Source organism: Loxodonta africana, chromosome 13 (assembly GCF_030014295.1).
Source record: "Loxodonta africana isolate mLoxAfr1 chromosome 13, mLoxAfr1.hap2, whole genome shotgun sequence".
Classification (NCBI taxonomy): domain Eukaryota; kingdom Metazoa; phylum Chordata; class Mammalia; order Proboscidea; family Elephantidae; genus Loxodonta; species Loxodonta africana.
In genome coordinates, this window is record NC_087354.1 from 39,392,544 (window position 1) to 39,402,489 (window position 9,946).

At 42.3% G+C, this 9,946-nt stretch overlaps 1 protein-coding gene across 11 annotated transcripts in view; it reads right to left on the reverse strand.

The window, feature by feature from the left end:
- SCAPER (S-phase cyclin A associated protein in the ER) overlaps positions 1-9,513 on the reverse strand; it is a 492,396-nt gene extending 482,883 nt beyond the window's left edge. For 5 of the 11 annotated variants that reach the window (XM_023552952.2, XM_023552948.2, XM_010593775.3 and 2 more), the window contains exon 1: positions 9,438-9,513. The gene's annotated coding sequence lies outside the window, so the exon portion shown is untranslated. Of the gene's footprint in view, positions 1-7,297; positions 7,714-9,437 lie in introns of those variants that run through there. The other 6 variants (XM_064267221.1, XM_064267224.1, XM_064267223.1 and 3 more) reach the window with 4 other exon arrangements.
- Positions 9,514-9,946: the final 433 nt, after the last annotated feature.

Below are 9,946 nucleotides of genomic sequence, written 5' to 3' on the forward strand. Positions count from 1 at the left end.
TACCTATTCTTCAAGGCTAGCTCAAGTCATCTTCATGAAGCCTACTGACATTCCCAGTTGACAGAGATCTTATTCATCTGAAATTTGAGACCACCTGATCTGTATCCTTCACCTCTAAAAAGTGTAACAAACTTTTACACTTACATAGCGGAAATCTTTTACACTTATATAGTGAGAAGAGTAGATAGAGGCATTCCCGTTACAAGCCAAACCTACTGCCATGGAGTCAATTCTGACTCATAGCAAGCCTATGATGGCAGAGCAGAACTGCCCCCATACAGTTTCCAATGAGTGGCTGGTGGATTTGAACTGCAAGAGATGGTTAGTTAGCAGCTGAGCTCCTAACCACAGTGCCACCAGGGCCCCATAGCAGCATTAGAGTCAGCCAAATCACTGGCTTTGTCACCTTGAGAAGTCATTTAACCTTTGAGTATCAGTATGCTCATCCATAAAAATGACGTTCAAACTTACAAGGTTATTAGGAGGGTTAAGGAAAATGCATGTATACTGAAATTGGCATGGTACAGTGGGAAGGAGTATATACTGATGAGACTGAATCCCAAATTAGTCACTTACTGCAATTACTAGATATATATCCTTGGGCAAGTAATTTAATCCCTCAGAACCCAGTTTCTCTTCTGTAATGTGAGAATAAACCAAAACCAAACCCGCTGACGTCAAGTAGATTCCGACTCATGGCAACTCTATAGGACAGAGCAGAACTGCCCCATAGGGTTTCCAAGGAGCAGTTCGTGGATTCAAACTGCCAACCTTTTCGTTAGCAATCAAGCTAACCACTGCACCACCAGGGCTCCTCATCTGACATAGAAGTTACCCAAATAATTTTTAAAAGAATGTATAAAAACTAGCATCTAGAAGATGCTCAGTAAATATTATTCTCTTTTCCCTCTTTCCCTTTTATGAGGTCGTCTTCTCTACAACATTTTACGGACAAGATCAGTATCTGAATCATCTTCACTTTCCCCCACGAAACACAGCCTCTTACAAATGACAGACACTCAACATAGATTTTGAAGAAAAAGAAGAAAGAAAGTTGAACGGTTAGTTTACTAGATGGTCAGTTAAGCAGGGTTCCCTCTTTTTGGTCATCTCTGAATCAGGGAAACTGTATACTTTTTTGAACTACAAAAATCCAAGTCTGTTGCCTTCAAGTCAATTCCGACTCATTGCAACCCCAGGTGTTACAAAGTACAACTGCTCCACAGGGTTTTCTTGGCTGTAGCCTTTATAGAAGCAGACCCCCAGGCCTTTCTTCTGCAGTATCCCTAGGTAGCTTTCAACTACCAACCTTTAAGTCAGTAGCTGAGTGCAAACTGTCTGCACCACCCAAGGACTTGTGTACTCTATTACTTTCCAATAAAGACAGTTGTAAGCTAGATACCAAGGACATTTTGACAGAATTATAAAATCACCATCTGGTAGCCATCATACTAATAATTTATTCAGATAAGAATCATCATTAAAAAGATAAAAACATTCTTAAGGCAGACAAAAAAAATTATATACCATATAATTAAAGCTATAAAGGAGGGGGGAGGGATACCACATTCACTGGGAAATATACCGGGAGCAATGTGGGGTAAAGAACATAAGCTCTGAGGTCACAGAGACCCAAATTGATGCCCCAAGGCTGCCACTAAGTAGCTATGCAACCTGAGGCAAGCTATTTAACATATTTGAGCCTCACCTTGCACAACTGTAAAATGGGGGTAAAATATCTTCCTTGTAGGGTTATTTTGAAAATTAAAAGAAATTATGTATGAAACACCGAATGTTACAGAACAAGCATTCAATAACTGGTAACTGCATACCACTAGGATTGTAATTTTTTCTATGCTATTTTTCAGGCTTTCTGTAATATGGTTGTATTGCAATTATAGCTTTAAAAAATTATGACTTAAATTTAAACATATTTCTAATTACAGTCTAAACTAGGTTTTGACTTTAAAAAATTTAACCCAGATATCACAAATTCTAATTACCACGACTTTCAAGGGAAAAAGAGAAAGGTTCGAGAGTGAATTACCTCTTAAGTCCTACCAGATAGTGATTTAGTCCAAATCCTTACATCATTTTGTGTCTTGAGTATTACTCCTCAATTTAGCACCAAACAGATTACTGTCCGTCTCTGAGCTAAAGTCAGTTGTACTTAAGATGAAGCTTTTAAAATTAAATTCAAGATAGTTCTCTGGACACTTTGGCAAACAGGTACCACACAATGTGTAAATTAATTAACATATGTAGGCGATGTATGTTTCACAGTAAAATATTTAAATACCAGAAACAATTTAAATAAGCCCTGGTGACACAGTGGTTAAACACTCGACTGATAACCGAAAAGTTGGCAGTTCGAATCCACCAGCCACTCTCTGGGACAAAGATGTGATGGTCTGCTTCCATAAAAATTATAGCCTAAGAAACCCTATAGGGGCAGTTCTACTCTGTCCTATAGGGTTGCTATGAGTCAGAATCAACTCAACAGCAATTGGCTTGGTTTTTTTAGTTCTTAAAATGGCTAAAATAAAGAAGACAACAAATGTTGACCAGGGTGTGGCAAAATTCAAACTCTTACCTATTCCTGGTGGGAATGAAAAATGGTACAGTCATTGTGGAAAAGAGTGTGGTGGTTCCTCAACAAAGGAAAAACAGAACTATCACCATAAAAACCCAAATAACCCAGCAATTCCACTCCTAGGTATATACCCAAAAGACTTGAAAGCTAAGACTCAGGGACTTTTACACCAATGCTCATCGCAGCACTATTCACGATAGCAAAAAATGTAGAAACAACCTAAATGCCTATCAGTAAACCAAACCAAATCAGGCCCATTGCCACCGAGTCAATTTCAACTCATAGTGACCCTGTAGGACAGAGTAGAACTGCCCCATGGAGCTTCCAAGGAGCACCTGGTAGATTCGAACTGCTGACCTTTTAGTTAGCAGACGTAGCTCTTAACCACTACGCCACCAGGGTTTCCTGAAATGCCTATCAATAGATGAATGCATAACATAATGAATGCATAACCTAATGCTACAATATGGTTGGAGCTAGAAGGGATTACGCTGAGTAAAAGAAATCAATCAAAAAGGACAAATATTATCCACCAGAGAGATGTAAATCAAAACCATACTTACATAATCAAAATCTCACTTACATAAAAAGACAATAAAAGGCAAATATATAGAGAACAAAGTTTATTAGTGGTTACCAGGGACGTGGAATGGAGGGGTTAAGGATGATGGAAATATTGCATTGATTAAGGGTAGGGCTGCACAGCTGATTACTCTAGCGGCTGTCAGTAAGTCGTACACCTGTAAAAAGCTGAGCTGGCAAAAGTTGTGTGATAGCTGTATTTACAATAACAACAAAAAGGATAGCTGCAGAAGCTGCTTATGTACAACCAAAATTCTCATGGGATTTGGTTTCTTGGATTGGAGGTTTAGGGTCTTGACTTCATGGGACACCCAGTTAATTGGCCTAATAACATGTTTAGTGCCTCTGGTCTACCTTCCAGTTTGATGTGTAGTACCTAGAGTCCTAGAGTCCTAAAAGCTTTCGACTGGCCATCCAAAGCACAACAATTGGTCTCTGTTCACCCAGAACAATAGAGGAAGAAGGAGAGTCAGGAATAGGAAAACGATATGAAATGTGTGGCTAATTGCTTCCATAAACAACTGCCTCGTTTCCCATGAGACCAGAAGAGCTAGATGGTGCCCCGCTACCATTACTGAACATTTTGATCAAAGATTCCATAGAAGAATCCTGATCAAAATGGGGAAAATGCAGAACAAAATTTCAAATTCTCATGGACTCCAGACTTCCTGCAGCCATGACGTTGGACAAACCCCTGAAATTATTACCGTTAGATAATCTTTAAAACTTGAACCAAAATATTCTTTGCAGTCTTCTTTAAAACCAAACAACAGTTTAGCTTAAGTAGTAAAAAAGTTCTGCCTTAAGTATTACACTCTTTTAAGAACTATTTATATGGGATCAAACTGACAAAAGCAACTCGAAAGATTAGATAGGAACCTTAGGGAGTAGTGAATTTATGTTAATGGGGGATAACAACTCAGGAAAGGAGGGTGAGACTGATTGTTCTGACAGGGGTCACAAAAGAGGATCCCGGACAGAGCTGGAAAAAAACACAGAGCAAATTTCTAACTCACACACACACAAAAAAAAAAAAAGACCAGACTTACTGGTCTGACAGACTGGAGAAACCCAGACAGTACAGTCACTGGACTTCGCTTTTAACTCAGTACTGAAGAAATTCCTGAAATTTACCCTTCAGCCAAAGATTAGACAGGCATATAAAAAACGGGACTAAATGGGCACATCAGCCCAGGGGCAAGGACAAGAAGGAGGGGAAAGAAAAGCTGGAAACCATGAACCCAAGGTCGAGAAAGGGAGAATGTCGACATGTCATAGGGGTGGCAACCAATGTCACAAAATAATGTGTATCAGTCGTTCAATGAGAAACTAATTTGCTCTGTAAACCCTCATCTAAAATACAATTTTTTAAAAAAAGAGTGAGAATGGTTGTACAACTCAAAGAAAGTAATCAATGTCATCAAATGGTACATGTATAAACTGTTGAAATGGTGTTTGTTTTGCTGTGTATATTCTCAACAATAACAACAAAATAAAATTATATTAAAAAAAAAGTTAAACATAGAATTACCATATAACCCAGAAATTCTACTCCTAGGTAAATAACCCATGAAAAATGAAAACATATGTCCACACTAAAACTTGTACATAAGGGTTCATAGCAGCATTATTCACAATAGCCAAAAAGCAGAAACAATCCAAATGTCCATCAATGGAATATTATTTCACCATAAAAGGGAATGAGGTACTGATACAGGCTGTAACATGGATGAACCTTAAAAACATTATGAAAGAAACCAGGCACAAAAGACCAGAAATTGTCTGATTACACTGATGTGAAATGTTCAGAACAGGCAAATCCAGAGAGAGAGAAAATAGATTAGTGGTTGCCTGGAGCTGGGGAAGGAGTCCCTGGGTGGTGTAAATGCTTAAGCACTCACCTACTAACTGAAGGATTGGAGGTTCAAACTTACCCTGAGGTGCCTTTGAAGAATGGCCTGGTGACCTGATTACAAAGCGTCACAGCATTCAAAACCCTCTGGGGTGCGGTTCTACTCTGCACACATGGAATTGCCGTGAGTTGGAACTGACTCCTGGGTAACTGCTTTGGTTTTGGTTTGGGGGCTGGGGAGAGGAGTGGGAGACCAGGAATGGGGACTGACTGCTTAATAGGTATGAGGATTTCTTCTGAGGTGTTGAAAAATGTTCTAAAATTAGATGGTGTTGATTCACAACTCTGTGACTACACAAACCACTAACCCCAATTATATGAAATATCTAGGACTGGCAAATGTAAAGAGACCAAAGTTTATTAGTGGTTACCAGGGGCGGGAGGGAGGGAAAGAAGGGAGTCACTGCCTAGGGGGCGGTGAGTTTCTATTAATGGCAACGGAAAACTTGGAAACAGATAGTGATGATGGTCGCACGACACAAGGAACCTAATTAATGTCACCAACTGTACAAGTAAAAAGGCTTGGAACGGCAACTGTTTGTTATATACGTTCAAAACAATACAAACGCCCTGAATGGTATGCTTTCAGTGAGTGAATTTTATGATATGTGAAATATATCTCAATAAAGCTGTTCTCTAAGAAAAGGCTATATTCTAATCCAAAATTTCCAAAATCTCAACCACTGAGTCACTATTGTTATATTTGCTATAACTAAGTACCATGCATATCATTATTTATAAAATATTTTTCTTTAAATAGAAACACCTTTTCATTTAAAGGTAATTTTGACATTATCATAAATGAAAAATCAGTTAATATAACATATATATATATTCCAAAATAGTGATATTGCTAATTGCCTCCCGTCAAGTCAATTTGGTACTCAAATAGATGAAAGCTGGAAAACTCTGGGCTAGAGCAAAATAAAGGCCAAGAAGAAAACAGAGCACAAAAAAAAATGAGGAAATGAATACTAGGACTGCCTGGGCCCAAAGTTTCTGAACAGGCTGCTGCCTGTGATGAACTGAATTCTCGCTTGTCTTACCCTGCCCTGTGGTCCCAGGATGTCTGTGGAGGCACCTAAGAGTCCCAGAAATGGGAATGTGAAGATTAGCTCAAGTGCCAGGAGAGGCCTCTCTCTCTTTCCCTTTATCCAAGTTTGGGTACACATGTTCTGAAAGTGCAAGCAGGCCCAAAGTGAGAAGCCTGCTAGTAGCAAAATGCTGCAGAGGGTGAGCGCTCAGCTGCTAAGTAAAAGGTCAGCCGTTCAAACCCACTTGCGGCTCCAAGGGAGAAGGATGTGGCAATCTGCTTCTGTAAAGATTTACAGCCTTGGAAATCCTATGGGGCAATTCTACTCTGTCCTACAGAGTCGCTGAGTCGGAACTGACCTGATGGCAACAGGTTTGGCTTTTGCACTCAGCTGATGGTAGGACAGTACATCTATGAATTGTTCTCATGTTTGCCAATAAATTGTAGAAAAACTGGAATATACAACCCCAGTTCCTCTCCCATATTCACAGTATCTATAACCCAGGTTTTTGCCTTTTCTGAAGTTTAGGAAAATCTGAGTATTTGCCTTTCCAAGCCTGGTACTTAATGTTATTGTAGGCATACTCCAAAAATTTTCACATACCTGCTAGGTAGAAAGTAAATGTATCATGGTAAAAAACAAGTGTTCTGACACACAATACAGATATTTTATAGCTGCAAGTTGCTTAGTGATGTTTTCAATTCTGATCCCTCCTATCTATAGTGCCATAAATATATCAAGCAAGAAGCATTTATTCTCTCCCACGAACCTGGAATGCCCCACTGAAAATACAAAAACTACCTCTCTTTCCCAATACTATAACAAAAGCAGGTCTAACACATATTGATATCTTTACTAATGAAATGACATGATGCTTGATATTTTCCTCAAAACAATTTGTGTGGAGAGTAAGCCTTTACTGACAAGATTTGTCTATGTGTAGGCACTTACTGAAATAGAGAGACTGACTCTTAACAGTCCATTATGCCATTTTCTCCTACTCTCTACTTTCGCATGTTCTGAAATTTTTCATATTAAAAAGTTTTCAAATGCCACATATAAGGACACATTTTTATTAATGATTTGTTTTAATTTTTGTTACACTAGCCAACTGCAGCTTTTACTTCTACAAATGTCAGAACTGCCAATTTCAGAATGGGTTATCAGCTTACTTACACCATCAGAGAGAATTCTGTTCAACTTTCCACTAAATAACACCACCACACGTGATTCCCAGAGAATTTCTGCTTCTTCAAAAATAGGTTGAGTTGTGGTAAGGTCTGAAGGTGAAAGAGAGAATCACAAGCCCCTTCATCTTGTTTATCTTTAAAACATGCCTGTAGTTAAATGAAGGTATTAAAGTCTCAATATCAAATCAATCTTACAGTGACTCTTAAATCCCCATGAAGCCCTAAGGGCAAAATATTATAAAATCTATGTTTCCAGTCATGAAAACATTTTATTTATAAACACTTTTGTATAGTAACACTGATTATGCTACCAAGGTTGTTTGACTTAAACCACTACGTGATCAATCATAGAAAATAAAAACGTACCTCAAGGAGATGGGGGAAAGATGGAAAGAAACAGCATTTGTTGAGGGCCTACTATGGACCAGAGCTCTGGTGGCACCGTGGTTAAGGAAAAAAAAAAAAAGAGAGAGAAAGACCAGAGCCCTGGTGGCACTGTGGTTAAGAGCTTGGCTGCAAACCAAAAGGTCAGCAGTTCAAATCTACCAGCCACTCCTTGGAAACCCTATGGGGCAGTTCTACTCTGTCCTATAGGATCAGTATGAGTCAGAATTGACTCAACAGCAACAGGTTTTGGTTTTACTGTGAACCAGGAGCAGTTCAAAATGCTTTACACTCATCTATTGTTTTCAACAAATTTATCAGGTGGATATTATATCTAATTTGCAGATGAGGAAACCAAGGCACAGAAAAACTAAGTAATTTCTCAAAGGACAAGTGGTGGAACTGGGATTCAAATTCAGGTCAATCTTCAAAGCAGTCATAGTACCAATATGTGGGATACCACACATCCCACAAACACAACTTTTCAAATCATATTAAAAACTGACCCTTCAATTAACTAAAAATATTACTTAGTGGCTATTATTCAAATCATTTCAATAAGTGGTACATATCAATCTGCACCCAACGCATTTTGAGGAAAAGCCATAATTAACTGAGGAGATAGGTAAGAGTGGGAAACAGTAGTCAGACTACCAACCTTAGGTCAGGAGCTTAGTCCCTGATGACCGCTCACCAGCCAGTGATCCGGGGCAAATAATAACCTCTCTGAGCCTCACTTTCCCTAACCTTATTATGGGCATAATGCCTATCTTACCCTTTTACCTCACAGATTGAAGATGAAATAGTTAATGCTGGTGAAATCAACAAACTGAACATATAAATAATTACTACTTATTCAGTAAGAAAACTACTGAATGATTATTTTCATGACAATAACTAGGCACGAATTGAATGAGGGGTACTGTAGCAGCAACAAGAAGCTGCTCTCGGGCAAAGGGTCCCACCTCAACGGAAGCTACTCGACAGCAGCAGCAGGTGCTGGCCCAAGGACCGATTTTCTGCTTGCTTTCTAACAACCCCATCACTCACGGCAGCCTGTTCCCTACTCCAGCCTGTGCGTGAATGCCGCTGGAAAATGTGTGCGGAGAAGGCATGAATGAAGTGCCGCGAAAAGAGCACTACGGAGGCAGAAGGCTAGTCCTGCTACTCCCAGCTGTGGGGCCCTGGTGGAGCTCTTCACCCCTCCAGGACTCAGTTTACACATTTGTTCTCGGGCAAAGCTGAGACCATGCACGGAAAGCACGGTAAACCCAGCTGAGAATGAGATAACGATGGCGATCACCTGTCAAATGACGGGCTGACAGGGAGGCTCCCCTGACATTCCAGAAACCTCGACACGCGCTGTCCCGGCCGCTCCCTGCGAGGCAGCCCCCCGTGCATCCCTCGGCCTCCGTGGGGGCGCCGGGGTCTCACGCCCCTCACACCCCCGCTGAGCCCGCAAGGCCGTCAGCTGCCCTCCAGGCCAGGCCGGGAGCCTGCCCAGCCCGGACCCTGGGCCTCCCTCACCGACCCCCGTGCCCTCCCGCGCGGCCGCAGCTCCCCTCCCCCAGCAACGATCCCGGCTCCCCCACCGTCCACACGGCCAGGTGAGGGGGGGTGGTGGAAGGGCGTACCCCGCCGCCATTTTGTCACCCTGGCCCCCGCGACGCAGGCAGCCGAACCCGCGCCCCGACCCAGGCCCGCCCGGGTCTGCGCAACGCGCGCCCCGCGCGGACACTCACCTTCGGCCTCCCTGCGCAGTTCGGGGCAGCTCCGAGCGTCCCGCCGGGAAAGGGGCGGGGCGGGGCGGCTCCGAGGGGCGGGGCGGCTCTCCGCCGTAGCACGTGACTCCCAGCCTCAGCCGCGCCGCCCTGGCTCCCGGCCGCCCGCGCAGGCGCAGCGCGGTTCGCGCCGACGGGCTGCCTAGGCGGGAGTCTGGGGCGTGGGTTTGCGTTCGTTGTCGCGCGCGGCTGCCCGCGGATAGCTGTTCCGTTTACTAGGTTGGGCTAGCACCGCCGAGTTTCGTCCCGCGGTCTCCGCTGAGATTCAGTCCCTTCCCTCTGCCCGCTTGGTCACTACAGTCAGTCCCACAGATTAAGGACCTAGAGGCCCGCCTTCCAACCATCTGTATAAGTAAAAAAAGTGCTTCAAAAAAGCCCGTTCGCAAAAGCACCCTTTACCCTCCGCTGTAAAGCTTTATTCCGCCCTTCTTGTGTGCAGGCTTGGAGAGCTAACTATGACTCAAACTACA